Source organism: Myodes glareolus, chromosome X (genome assembly GCF_982192425.1).
Source record: "Myodes glareolus chromosome X, mMyoGla1.1, whole genome shotgun sequence".
Classification (NCBI taxonomy): domain Eukaryota; kingdom Metazoa; phylum Chordata; class Mammalia; order Rodentia; family Cricetidae; genus Myodes; species Myodes glareolus.
In genome coordinates this window covers 141198636-141213946 of record NC_142053.1, presented here as the reverse complement: position 1 = coordinate 141213946, position 15311 = coordinate 141198636, and the positions used below count along the sequence as shown (strand labels likewise).

The 15311-nt window shown below is 40.5% G+C and overlaps 1 non-coding gene across 1 annotated transcript; it reads right to left on the bottom strand.

Annotated features, from left to right (window-relative positions):
* Positions 1-14723: 14723 nt before the first annotated feature.
* Positions 14724-14914, bottom strand: LOC125418018 (U2 spliceosomal RNA). The gene has a single exon (XR_007237302.3). It is a non-coding gene; the product is annotated as a U2 spliceosomal RNA (small nuclear RNA).
* Positions 14915-15311: the final 397 nt, after the last annotated feature.

Below are 15311 nucleotides of genomic sequence, written 5' to 3'. Positions count from 1 at the left end.
CCACATGTGAAAGTTTTATGGATTATGTAACCAGAGAAGAGTCCACTTTACCTGACTTTACCTGATCCCATTCTCTCTCTCTCTCTCTCTCTCTCTCTCTCTCTCTCTATATATATATATATATATATATATATATATATATATATATATATGGTTATCTTACATTAAAATGGTAACAATAACAAAATCATGCATGAGAGGCTGAGGTCACATTTGTTGCTCAGTCCTTGAAGCTGGGTGTCCTAGCAGTCAAAGTAGTCCCACAGTGATTATCTCCAACTAGAGAAGCCAAGAACCCAGTAGTTGCTCATGCCATAAGGCTGGGTGCCTCAAAAATCCCAATTTGGTACAGAAAATCTGAAAAGTTCCTGGAGATCCGAAAGTCATCACTCAATGACGAAAGCTTGGAAGCACTATTTCTGGTATCAGTGAAGGAATCATCATCACCACCAACGCAGCAGCAACAGCAATATCATCATCATCAGGAACAGCAGCAGCAACAGCAGCAGGAAAAATAAACTCAGTGGCAACAGAGAAGCCAAGTGAACAAAAGGCAAGATCCTCCTTCTGCCATGGCCTTTTCTGTTTGGACTACTATCAGGGGGTGCTGCTTGCACTTAGGAACGATCTTCCCAAGTCAAAATAAAACAAGCAGGACAGTTCTTCAGTTGAGGCTCTCTAACCAGGCGATTCTGCTTTGTAGCAAGTTGACACTAAAACCAACCATCATAGTCTTCAAAGTTAACTTAAGTGTCCCCCGACAGCACTTACCTCTTTTTTTGTCTACTTTGGTTTCAAGAAAATTTGCACGCACTGCCATAGAAGTCAGACAGTTATTATGCATCTTGTACAATAGTCCCACCCCCAAGGAGAAGAATGGGATTCCCCCTCAGAAAGTTCAGACAGTACAGATGTTGTTAGTCTGTCAAATTCGTTTCCAAGTAAGAAATGCAGGTAAAAGACTTAGGTGAGAACTACTGCACCAGGGACTCCCTGGAGAAGTAGGAGAATGTGGGGGTGGGCTCAGCGTAGTCTGAGAGAGAAGGTAACTTTTTGGAGAAGACAAGTGTGGTTGCACATGCTTCTAATCTCAGCAGCTGGAAGGCTCGGACAAAGAGGAGGGCATCAAATTCAAGTCCATACTGAGACAATATAAAAAACAAGAAGAGCAGGAAGGAAAAATGGGGAAAAAGAAGAGAAGTGAAAAAGGAATTACAGGAAAGGTGTGATTGTCAACTTGATTTTAGAAGTACCTAAAGGTATACCTTTAGCATGTCTTTGAGGATATTTTCAGAGCTGTTTAAGTGAGGAGGGAAGACCCACCCTAAATGAGGGTGGCATTACCTCCTGAACTGGGTTCTTGGACTCAATAAAAAGGAGAGAGCAAGTTGAATACTAGCATTCATCTTTCTGTTTCCTAACCATGAATGCAGTGTGATCAGCTACCTCACACCCCTGCTGCTACAGCTAAAGTTGTCCCCTACCATGGTAGACTGTACCCACAATATGTGAGCACAGGAAACCCTTCCTTCCATAACTCTATTTTTGACAACTATTTTGTTACAATGAAAAAAAAATAACCACTACAGAACGTTGGTAACAAAGAGTGGAGCTATTGCTGTGATAAACCTGATTTTGTGGCTCGCAGGCCTTTCTAACCACTTTGTGTGATGAATGTGAGAAAATTTGGATCTATGGGATAGTGAATTCCTCAGACTGCTGTAAACAGAACATAATGAGCCATTCTGGTGGGATTTTGAAAAACCAGCATGGCAGAGAGAAATGCAGATAGTAGAGCCCTGGCTCTTGGTGTTTCAAAGGAGACTAAGGACTCTTGTGGCATCTAGATTAGAGGTCATTCATGTTATTCTTTAGCAAAGAATCTGGCTTCATTACTGCATGCTAAGCATGTGATTGATGCTGAATTAAAATGAATGAACTAAGTTGTTAAGCAGAGGAAATTTCAAGACAGCACATAACACAGGTTATGGCGTGGTTACTGTTCACTGTTTATTTTGTAAGATCCCAAGTGAGAAAAAGAAAGCATAAAACCATAAAGTTAGACAAGGAAAGAAGTGTAATTTATTTTCTTTTTCTTTTTTTGGGGGGAGGGGGTTCAAGATAGAGTTTCTCTGTAGCTTTGGAGCCTGTCCTGGAACTAGTTCTTGTAGACCAGACTGGCCTTGAACTCACATAGAACTGCCTGCCTCTGCGGCCCAAGTGCTGGAATTAAAGGCGTGCACCACCACTGCCCAGCAAAACAAAAGTGTAAATTTGAAGGAGCAGACAAGGCCAATGAGGACAAAGAGACTGTGAGTGTTGAAGATTATAGTTCTATTACACAAAAACCTGGATGACAGGCTTGGAACTCTAGTTCCAACCAGTGGAAACACAAATTCATTTGAGAAAATTTGAGTGGGTTCCCTACCTGAAACAACCGTCCAGAAAAGTATTTTCTCAGGTTCAGTTCCTAAGGTACACGGAGGCCATTATATATAGCTGTGGTAGAACCAGACTGCATTTTGAGAAGGCAGTAGAAAATGGAAGTGTTTTCTGCATGATGCTGGCTTTGTGTGCATGGAAAATGTAAGCTGTCATGGAGGGTTGATGGAAAAACTAGTGAGGCCAGGCTGTGTGTGGCAGGAACAGATTACCTGCAAAGAAACCTGAGATGCCACTGCATGGAGCTGTGCAAGTGAGTCCTAACTAGCAGTAAAAAACCCAGCACATTAGAGATGCCAGAAATGTGGGACATCCTCTAAGGAAAACTGCATGCATGGACTGTAGCTGTTCCAAGGGAGATGTTACATGTACCGTAGTCAGCAGAGCTGGAGAGATGGGTTACACAAAGCCACTGAAACTTTGATAACTCTATCACAGGCCTAAAATGAGATGCGTAACTGCAGGGTTGGGTGTTTGTCCTGCTGGGTTTTGGTCTTGCTCTGCTCTTGACTTTCCTTGCCATTCTCCCATTTTCCCCATTTGAAATGGCAATGTTTATTCTGTGACACTGTACATTGGAAGTAGGTAACTTTAAAAAAGAATAAAAAAACAAGGTTCACAGCTAGGAGATTGCCTTGAATGTCAAAAGAATCTAGATTATAGGCTATTGAACAGTCGTTAAACTACTAAGCCTATGGGGACTTTTACAATAGAATGAATGCATTTTGAACTCTAAAATGGCTGTAATCTTATGGGACCAAAAGTGAAACATAATGACTTTAAAGTGATGTACTTGGGCATTGATTTGACAAGCAGTGGACTTGTGATGGTTATTTTCCATTACTTTGACTAGATTTTAGAACCACTTAAGAAACACACCTCTGAAAGTCTCAATGAGGACATTGCCAGAAAGATTTAACTGAGGGAACAAGAATGTGGGTGGTACCACCCCATGGACTGCGGTCCCAAAGTGAATAAAAGAGAAGAAGCCAGTTGAGTACCAGCATTCAACCCCTCTACTTCTGGACAGGAAATGTAATGTGTTCAGCTACCTCATCCTCCTGCCACCATAGCTGGAGTCACTCTTACTGTCATACCTTCCCTGGAATGGTGAGCTCCTACCTTTAAACTGTGAGGAACAGTAAACCCTTCATCCTTTAAACTGTCTTCTTTGGGAATTTTGATATTGCAGAGATGATGTAGGAGAGTCTTCTATCTATCTGTTGCTTTCACTGGTTAATTAATAAAGAAAACTGCCTGGCCTGATAGGTCAGAACATAGGTAGGTGGGGAAGACAGAACTGAAATGTGGGAGAAAGAAGCAGAAACAGAGAGCTGCCCGCCATGAAGCTGCCAGGTCAGACATGCTGAATCTTTCCCGGTAAGCCACGACCTCGTGGTGAGATACAGATTATTAGAAATGGGTTGAATCAATATGTGAAAGTTAGCCAATAAGAAGTTGAAGGTAATGGGCCAGGCAGTGTTTAAATGAATATAGTTTCCGTGTAATTATTTCGGGTGTAAACTAGCTGGGAGCCGGCTGGCGGGAATGCAGCCTGCTGCTCCTTTTACAGAGTGGCGCCCAACGTGGCCAATTAAATCCACTTAAAAACCTAAGAGAGCTTGATTTTAAATACAAAAAAAACAGAGTTTAGCACCGCTTTTTGCTGTTTGCTAGGACGTACTGTAGAGAAATTTCCCTGACTCAGCAGCCGCAACAAGAAAAAAGTTGAGGTTTTGAGGACTTCTTCCCAGAGAGGTGAGTGGGTGCTCACCTGGGCAGCCTGCCTGCCCAGGAAGAGAGCACAGCCCCCCCCCCAGCTTCTGCAGCAGGGTCTTCGGTGTTCCAAGGGACCCCTCCCCTCCCCCCACTGCTGCGGGCCCTTTGTCTCCCGGGTCCTGGGAAGACCAGCTAGCCCTGTTGCACTGCTGAGGAGTTCTTCCCAGAGAGGGCTGAGGAGCTCTATTCAGAGAGTGCTAAGGAGTTCTATCCAGAAAGTGCTGAGGAGTTTCATCCAGAGTGGAGGAGATGGGCAGGCGCCAATGCAAGAATTCCTCCAACAACCTGAAAGGCAACATGACATCGCCAGAATCCAGGGAGCTCGAAACTAGAAGAATTGAACACCCTACTCCAGAAGAAATAGAAGAAATCGACTCTAAGTGCTTCTTTATGAAAATAATAGAGGAACTTAAACAGGAGGTGAAAATCTGCCGTAAAGAAATGGAAGATAAGTATAACAAAAAAAATGAGGAAATGAGTAAAGAATTGGAAGAGAAATATACGAAAAAGTTTGAAGAAATGAGTAAATCCGTAAATGAAATTCTGGGAAACCAAGAAAAAACAATCAAACAGGTAATAGAAACAGTTCAAGATTTGAAAACTGAAATGGAGTCAATGAAGAAATCACAAACCGAGGGCCGGCTGGCTATGGAAAATCTAGGTAAACGAACAGAGACTTCAGAAACAAGCTTAACCAATAGAATACAAGAGATAGAAGAAAGAATCTCAGACTCTGAGGACACCATAGAGAAATTAAACACTCTGACCAAAGAAAACAGCAAATCCAACAAATTCTCATCACAAAACATTCAGGAACTGTGGGACACAATAAAAAAACCAAATCTAAGAATAATAGGAGTAGAATAAGGAGAAGAATTGCATTTCAAAGGTCCAGAAAATATACTCAACAAAATTATAGAAGAAAACTTTCCCATCCTAAAGAACGATATTCCTATGAAGGTTCAAGAAGCATACAGAACACCGAATAGACTGGACCAGAAAAAAACATCCCCTCGTCATATAATAATCAAAACACAAAGCATTCAGACTAAAGAAAGGATATTGAGAGCTGCAAAAGAAAAAGGTCAAGTAACTTATAAAGGTAAACCTATGAGACTTACACCAGACTTCTCGATGGAAACCATGAAAGCCAGAAGGTCCTGGATAGAGGTACTGCAGAAACTAAGAGACAATGGATGCAAGCCCAGACTACTTCACCCAGCCAAGCTATTGTTCACTACCAACGGAGAAAACAAAATATTCCAAGATAAAAACAAATTTAAACAATACGTAGCTACTAATCCAGCCTTACAGAGAATACTAGAAGGAAAATCACAACCCAAGGAATCCAACATTCCAAACACTGCCTACATTAACTCAGACATCTAGCGACCCGTCACAAGCACAACTCAAAGAAGGAAAACACATACACTCTACTACCCAAAAAAATGACCAGAGTCATCGATCACTGGTCATTAATATCACTTAATATCAATGGTCTCAACTCACCTATAAAGAGGCACAGACTTAGAGACTGGATACGAAAACAGGATCCAACATTCTGCTGTCTACAAGAAACACACCTCAACCACAAAGACAGACACCTACTCAGAGTAAAGGGTTGGGAAAAGGTTTTCCAAGCAAATGGACCTAAGAAACAAGCGGGTGTGGCCATTCTAATATCTAACTCGTGAAGAACTAGAAGCTGTTATCAAAAATCTCCCTACCAAAAAAACCCAGGACCAGATGGTTTCAATGCAGAATTCTACCAGAACTTCCAGGAAGAGCTAATACCTATACTCCTTAATGTATTCCACAATATAGAAAAAGAAAAGTCACTGCCAAGCTCCTTTTATGAAGCTACAGTCACCCTAATACCAAAACCACACAAAGACACAACCAAGAAAGAGAATTACAGGCCAATCTCACTCATGAACATCGATGCGAAAATTCTCAATAAAATACTGGCAAACCGAATCCAAGAACACATTAGAAAAATTATCCATTATGATCAAGTAGGCTTCATCCCAGAGATGCAGGGCTGGTTCAACATACGCAAATCTATCAATGTAATCCATCATATAAATAAACTGAAAGAAAAAACCATATGATCATTTCATTGGATGCTGAAAAAGCATTTGACAAAATTCAACAGCCATTTATGATAAAGGTGTTGGAGAGACTGGGGATACAAGGATCATACCTAAATATAATAAAAGCAATATACAGCAAGCCGACAGCTAACATCAAATTGAATGGAGAGAAACTCAAAGCCTTTCCACTAAAATCAGGAACACGACAAGGCTGTCCACTCTCTCCATACCTCTTCAATATAGTGCTTGAAGTTCTAGCAATAGCAATAAGACAACATAAGGGGATCAAGGGGATTCGAATTGGAAAGGATGAAGTTAAACTTTCGTTATTTGCTGACGATATGATAGTGTACATAAGCGACCCCAAAAACTCTACCAAAGAACTCCTACAGCTGATAAACACCTTTAGTAACGTGGCAGGGTACAAAATCAACTCCAAAAAATCAGTGGCACTCCTATACACAAAGGATAAAGAAACGGAGAGGGAAATCAGAGAAACATCACCTTTCACGATAGCCACAAACAGCATAAAATACCTTGGGGTTACTCTAACCAAGGATGTGAAAGACCTATTTGACAAGAACTTTAAGCCTTTGAAAAGAGAAATTGAGGAGGATACCAGAAAATGGAAAGACCTCCCCTGCTCTTTGATTGGGAGAATCAACATAGTAAAAATGGCAATTCTACCAAAAGCAATCTATAGATTCAATGCAATCCCCATCAAAATCCCATCAAACTTCTTCACAGACCTTGAGAGAACAATAATCAAGTTTATATGGAAAAACAAAAAACCCAGGATAGCCAAAACAATCTTATACAATAAAGGAACTTCTGGAGGCATTACTATCCCTGACTTCAAACTCTATTACAGAGCTACAGTATTGAAAACAGCTTGGTATTGGCATAAGAACAGAGAAGTCGACCTATGGAATCGAATAGAAGACCCAGATACTAACCCTCAAACCTATGAACACCTAATTTTTGACAAGGGAGCTAAAGGTATACAATGGAAGAAGGAAAGCGTCTTTAACAAATGGTGCTGGCATAACTGGATGTCAACCTGTAGAAGAATGAAAATAGATCCATATCTATCACCATGCACAAAACTCAGGTCCAAATGGATTAAAGACATCAACATCAATCTGTCCACTTTGAACCTGATAGAAGAGAAAGTGGGAAGTAGTCTACAAGATATAGGCACAGGAGGCCACTTCCTAAGTAGGACCCCAGTAGCACAGACAATAAGAGAAACAATGAATAAATGGGACCTGCTGAAACTGAGAAGCTTCTGTAAAGCAAAGGACACTGTCAGTAAGACAAAAAGGCTGCCTTCTGACTGGGAGAAGATCTTCACCAACCCCTCATCAGACAAAGGTCTGATCTCCAGAATATACAAAGAACTCAAGAAACTAGACACTAAAACTCTAATTAACCCAATTAAAAAATGGGGTACTGATCTGAACAGAGAATTCACAACAGATGAACTTTGAATGGCCAGAAGGCAATTAAGGTCATGCTCAACCTCCTAAGCAATCAGGGAAATGCAAATCAAAACCACTTTGAGATACCATCTCACACCTGTCACAATTGCTAAAGTTAAAAACACCAATGATAGCCTATGCTGGAGAGGATGTGGAATGAGGGGAACACTCATCCATTGTTGGTGGGAATGCAAACTTGTGCAGCCACTGTGGAAATCAGTGTGGCGGTTTCTCAGGAAACTGGGAGTCAACCTCCCTCAGGACCCAGCAATTCCTCTCTTGGGAATATACCCTAGAGATTCCCGAACATACTACAAAAGCGTTTGTTCAACTATGTTCATAGCAGCACTTTTTGTAATAGCCAGAACCTGGAAACAGCCTAGGTGCCCCTCAATAGAAGAATGGTTAAAAAAGGTGTGGAACATATACACATTAGAGTTTTACTCAGCGGTAAAAAATAATGACATCTTGAATTTTGCATGCAAATGGATGGACATAGAAAACGCTTTACTGAGTGAGGTAAGCCAGACCCAAAAAGAGGAACACGGTATGTATTCACTCATAAGTGGATTCTAACCATAATTTAAAGGTCTTTGAGCCTATTATTCGAGATCCTAGAGAAGCTAAATAAGAAGACGAACCTGATGAAGATTATTTAGCTATCCGCCAGGAGATAGGAAATAGTCAAGAGTCCCAGGTAACCTTGGGTGCATGGGGGGGTGGGAGGGTTGTTGGAAGGGGAGAGGGTTAGAGAGAAGGGAGTAGGGGAGGAATGGAGAAAGCTCGGTTGACCGGGATGGGGGGAAGGGAGGAAGGATGAATATGGGATCAGGGAAGAATATATTTCAACTAAGGGAGTCATTTTAGAGTTTACAGGAGACTTGATTATATATGGGATCCCAGGTCCAAGGAGAGATCCCCAGATTGTTCTCTGGACAGAGGAGAGGGTGCCTGAACCGGCCTTGGCTCATAACCATACTGATGAATGTTTTGCTTATCACCATAGATCCTTCATCTGGCGTTGGATGGCGATACAGACGGAGACCCACATTGGAGCACCGGACTGAGCCCCCCAAGATCCAAATGAGGAGCAGAAGGAGGAAGAAAATGACGAAGGACTGCGAGGGATGCTATCACCCACTGATACAAGCGGTCGGATCTAATGAGAGTTTACCATGGGCAGTTGGACTGCGACTGAACGAGCATGTGATCCAACCAGATTCTCTGAATGTGGCCGGATTCTCTGAGTGTGGCTGGCCTAGAGTCTTTCTGAGAAGCCATTGACAATGACACTGGGACTAGTTTCCTCTGCATATACTGGATTTTTGGGATCCAGTCTGTTTGGATACTCACCTTCCTGGACCTGGAGGGAGGGGGGAGGAACTTGAACTTCCCACAGGGCAGGATACCCTGACTGCCCTTAGGGACAAAGAGGGAGGAGGAGAGGGAGGGGGGGAGTGGGAGGGCGTTGGGAAGAGGGGCGTAAATGGAAACTTTTTATAATTTAATAAAATTACTTTCAAAAAAAAAGAAAAAAAAAGAAAATAAGATGAGCTTAGAAAGATGAAATCAAGGGTTAACCTGCATCCTGTGTGTATGTTTGTCATAAAGGAGATCCATAACTTCTAAAAAAAAAAAAAAAAAAGTTGAGGTTTTAAAACGCCACTTCCTGGGCTGTGCCGCCATCTCAATCTCTGTCTGGCCCCTGCAAAAGACAGACCTTTTGAATGGAGCATTTGGAGTAAAGTGCTACGGCTTGCTTGATGGCAATGTGGACTGCTGTGTGCCTGGAACTGTGCGGAGCTCAGGGGCACCAAATGGCTCTGAGGCAGAAGTGGCTCAGCTCTGCCATGCTGAACTATGCTGGTCTCAGGCAGGAACTATCATAATTATCCTAATAACAGCGCAATTAAGGTTAAGACTGGCAGTAAACAGGTGGTACTGTATTACCTCTACATGGTGCAACTAAAGTTTTTAAGAAGTGCTTAACATTTTAAGAACTGCTCCTGGACAGTAAAGAATTACAGATTCACAATAGGACAGATTCAGACATAAAAGACCTCTGAATGGGTCACAGTGTTAGATGACTGTATGTAGGCTTGGGAGAGAAAAGAAAAAGAATATAGAGAATAAAGTTAATACCTTAAAGAAAAAGGGTAAAGTCTTTAAAGAGACAGAGTACAGATAGTTATAGATTAAAAGAAATAAATAAAAATAAGCCACGTAAAAATGGAAAATTCACAGAGAGTCTGGATTATGTACATTGTGTTTTCTTTAAAATTTTTGACTGTGAAGGAGCTAAGTACAGAGAGACATTTCATTATATGGGCTGCCAAGCTAAACCAGAATGGATATAAGGGTATTATGACTTCAGAATTTGTATCTAGGGATATGATACTTTGGAAAAGAGATTCTTCTTTTGTTTTCACAGAGGATGAGACCCTGTAGATTGTTTCTATCCCAATATGGTATGATAGACCACATTCTCCTGAAAGGTTGCTGTGAAAACCCTCAAAAATTGCTTCACTCAACTGCCGACTGAGATGAACCTGGCACATAGGTTACACCACAGAAGACCTGATTAACAGCGCCCCCATACAACAGGAAGAAGTTTGGAGAGAAATAACTACCGCCCATATTCCCAAATATTGTTTATAAATGTTCTTTTACATTTAAAAGGGGATATGATATAGATATGAATAATTTGCATTGGTATGGATTTTAAGGTCAATTTTGTTATATGTATATGTATTTCTGATCTTGATTAAGATATTGTGATTGTGTAGTTCATTTAAAAACATAATGTATAATTAGGAAATATAGGCTGTTAATGTATAATCATCGATAATAGTCAAACTTGTAGTCATGTTAGTTAGACTTTCTAGATGTACATAGATCTATTTCAGATAGGCATTCTTCATATCTTTCAAAGCCTACGGAATATGGCATTTAATGTTTTAATAACTTAGGGTTTTTCATGAAAATGAGACATGTCTGCTCCTGGCAGCACCAATCTATTTCAAGAGGAAGATGGACATCAAAGAGGCTCCTTATGGAGTTGGTTAGACATTTGGGCAAGAAACTGCTCTTGCATGGACTGTTGCATAAACTGGACACAGAGAGCCTGCAGAGAGGGGACTGTTAAACTTGCCTAAAGGTGAGATGAACCTTCGGGGTTCCTGATTTATGAAAGAGTCTACGAGACATTCTGCAGGACACAGCAAAAAGTGACTGAAATGTCTTTGAATTTTCCTGGTTCAAGGAAAAGTCTGCTGGATACTATGGGCCTGAAGGCTGAAGATAGATGCCCCAATGGTACAAAAAAAATACTTTGGGTGACTGTACAGGCAGCAAGATGTCTTTGTCATTTCTAGAGTTTTGGAAGTTGTTTACTTCTTGTTTACTTAGGTAATATTATATCCTTCTGGAGTTTTTGATAGAGCTGAAGAATAGTTAGTTATAGTTATAGTTTTCCTTAGTTATGATAAAAGATAAAATAGATATAAATATTGTAGCTGTAATTCTTGTTTGATAACTGTTTTGTTATATGTAATTTTCCTATGTTAAAGTTAAAGCCTTTCCTTTTTGTTTAAACAGAAAAAGGGGAAATGATGGAGGAGGGTCATCTGTCTATGTGTTACTTTCATTGGTTAATAAAGAAACTGCCTTGGTCCCTTGATAGGACAGAAAATTAGATAGGCAGAGTAAACAGAACAGAATGTTGGGAGGAAGAAGGCAGGGAGGCAGTCGCCATGACTCTCCTCTCCGAGACAGACGCAGGTTAGTATCTTTCCTGGTAAGCCACCACCTCATGGTGCTACATAGATTACTAAATATGGGTTAAAGCAAGATGTGAGAATTAGCTAATAAGATACTACAGATAATGGGCCAGGCAGTGTCTAAATGAATACAGTTTCCGTGTAATTATTCCGGATAAAGCTAGCCATGAGCCAGGCGGCGGGGACACAGCCTGCCGCTCCTTTTACACAGAGAGAAAAGTAATGAATGCAGAAGACTACATTGGCAGCAGGAAATACTCTGAGCAAAGGCTGCCAAATTGTATCCAGCACATCTATTAATATATTGTGTTCACTATTACTACATGCAGAAATAACATCTATTATTCAGCTTTTCCATGAAGAAACTATTGTCCAAGGTCATATAGTTAATAATAGCCAGTCTACATCTAAAGTCCAATATCCAAATGACCTGTTAACCTATGATTTATTTCAGATGTCACAGACGGGGAACACTCTATGGTTTGAAGTGACTGTGCCTTGTGAGGACTCTGATTTTTACTCTGGGATGTGGGTGGGTAAAGTATGACCTGGGAAGCTCCTGCCAACTGCCCTTTTGCTGAGAAAGTCAGACTAAAACACAGTCATGCTCATTCTTTTAAACATGGTCTGTGGATGCCTCAGTATTAAAACATCAGAAGTGAGTCATGTCACCAAAGACAGCATAGCCCTTAACACCCACACTGTGCTCTACTTGGCTCCTTGCAGGAAGTTTGCCAGCTGTGGCACTGGGAATAGCAATCAGCCACGGTACTCTTTCTCATACTTACTTTAATTCTTAACATTTCTTTGACCCCAGGGTTCACATTTTAACAAGCAGTAATAGGTGGCTCTTGGGCCATTCCATGCAGCTTCTTGAAAAAACTTTCAATAATGAGAATTGAAGGCACATATCTCCATTATTGCTGATTAAAGGCAAGCCAGTTTGTGCCCTTAAGCCTAGCAAGCCTGTGCTAGTGTAATCTTCAGGCACACCTCACATTCTTCCCAGGAGACAGAATTGCATCAGTCTTGTGACATCAGAGATTTAAAAAAAGACATTCAGTAAACAAATTGTTCATCCTATTTGGATAATCACCATGCCAATTCATGATCAAGACAACATGATGAAATTCTTAAACTTTGCTGTGAAGGCTATTTTCGATTGTCAGCTTGACACACCTAGGAAGAAGGAACCTCAGTTGTGGAATTGCCACCACCAGATTGACCTGTGGGCATGGTGGTAGAGCATTTTCTTGATTGCTAATTGATGAAGGAATGCCCAAACCACTGTGAGCAGTGCCACCACTGGGAGAGTGGGGTGTATAATAAAGGCAGCTAGCTGAATGTGAACTCAACAACAAGCCAGTAAACAGCTTTCCTCCATGGTTCTTGCCTCTGCTCTGGCTTGACTTCCTGTCCTGATTTCTCTCAATGCTCCAGTCATCTAAAGCCAAATAAACCCTTTTCCTCCTCATGTTGTTTTTGGTTATGGTGTTTATCACAGCAACAGGAAGCAGACTAGAATATATGCTTACCTAATAATACTGAACCAGCAGCAGCAGTAGTAGAATCCAGGATTGGTGCCCAAAAAGAGTTGGAATAGAGTAGAGATGTCTAGTAGGAAATGGAGTCAAGAAGCTGCAGCAATAGGAGTAGAGAGCAGTCTTTCTCCTTACTCCCCACTGAAGCTAACCAGAAGCCACCAGGCAGAGGAACCTTGGAAATGTAGTTTCCTGGAGTAGTAAGTAGTGCAGAAAAAAAAATGCAAAGAGCAGATAGTAAAAAGTCAGGCAAATGACATACCCAGGAGCATGATGACCTGGGAGACATCAACAACAGTGGAACACTGCAAAGTTTATTCTCTTTTGCTTTCTGAATCTTGAATCCTGTAAATGTGTCTGTTAAAATGAGTTAGTTATGTAAAAACTATATGAAATAATCAGAGACATAGTGGAATGTATATTATTTATTTCAAGGTTAGATTTTAAAGAAACATTAAATGAGAGACAATGAAAGGGCCACTGTTGGGGGAATGGCAGATGCATGAAATCCAAACAAATACCATGCAGCTATTCAAAAGAATGTGTCTTTTGAATCACATCTACGGAGGGACATGTAAGAAAATATTATCAATTGATGCTTCTGGGAAGAGGGGGTGGGCAATTATAAGGCAAATAGGAGGACTTGGGTACAGAGAAGGCTCACAGTCAAAACACTATTTGCCCTTCATACCTTCTAATTTAGTCCATGTACATGATTTGCCATCAAAAATTGCAATTAAAACTTTTTCCTTTCCATCTTTTAAAATAATTTAATTATGATAAAATGCATAAATCATACAACTTAGCCTCTTTACTATTCTTAAGTACATAATTCAGTCATAGTAAATTCGAGAAATAAATTGACGCTGTAGCATAACTGATCTTTAGAACTCTTATCCAAAAAATTAAAACTCTGTACCTATTAAACAGCTCCCTATGTCTTGTTCCCCTAAGCCTTGAGCACCCAGTACTCTGCTTTGCCTTTGTGAATTTTGATGGTCTAGTTACCTCGGACAAGTACAATCATACAATAGCTGCCTTTTAGGGACTGGCTTATTTCATTTAGCATAATCCATGTGGTAACATATGCCAAAATTTCCTTGCTCTTAAAGACTGGATAATATTTCATTCATAATGAAATATTTATTCAGCACATTATATGCATTATATATTATATACTAAATAAAAGTCACACTGAAAGTTATGTAATGCTAAAAGTTATAGGAAGTGTGAAAAGAAGATAGGTGTATGTATGTTTGTATGTATGTATGTGTGTGTATGTGTGTGTATACACACATATGAGACATCATTGTCTAATGTAGCCCAGGCTGGCCTCAAACTCACTTTGTAGGCCAGGATGACCTTGAACATCTGATCCTCCTGCTTCTACCTCCAGGTACTGGGACTGGAAACATGTGCCACCACACCTGGGTTTAAATGGTGTTGATGTAAACAAGATTGAAAGTAGGGCTTTGTTCATGCTTGACAAACACTCTTTGAGTCATATCTGTAGCTCCAAGATTAACTATTAATCACATTTTGGGTTCATTATTCTGTATACAGATGCTTGTATTGCAAAAAATAAAAGAAATGAAGTGGTCTTTGTTTATTTGTTTCACGGTTTCTGGAGACACTGAAATACCAGGTCGATGTGTGGAGTGGATGGAGCAAGCTCCTATTCCAACTCCTACTTCCCAAAATCCACTTGATATATTGTCCTCGGATAGAGGACATACCAGATATTATACTGATAAGAACAGATACTACATTTGATCTTAACCAAAAGGCCGAGAAGTGATAAGATCTTCAATAAAAGGAAACATAGGCTTAGATTAATCACTCTCCTTTCAGAAGGTATATACCCAGAGAAAAGTATATTTTTCCATGGCATGGGCTGACCCATGTGACTTCCCTAGAAAAGAGAGCTGCAGCAGCTGCCACTCCAACACAGCCTCAGCCCCACAGATGCTATCTCTCACATCTTTCCCAGACGCAGGTTTAGTCAGGCTATCAGCTGGAAAGAACTCATCAAAAGTGTTGGGGGTTACTAATTGAAAGTCACACTGAATGAAAAAATGATAAGTGTGAGTGAAAATAAGGCCAATTAAGACATTGAAACAGTAATGTCAGAATTCCAGCCCTGATAGTGGAAAAAAGTGATTTTGGCTTTTATTTCTTCCCTACTCACCAACTTGT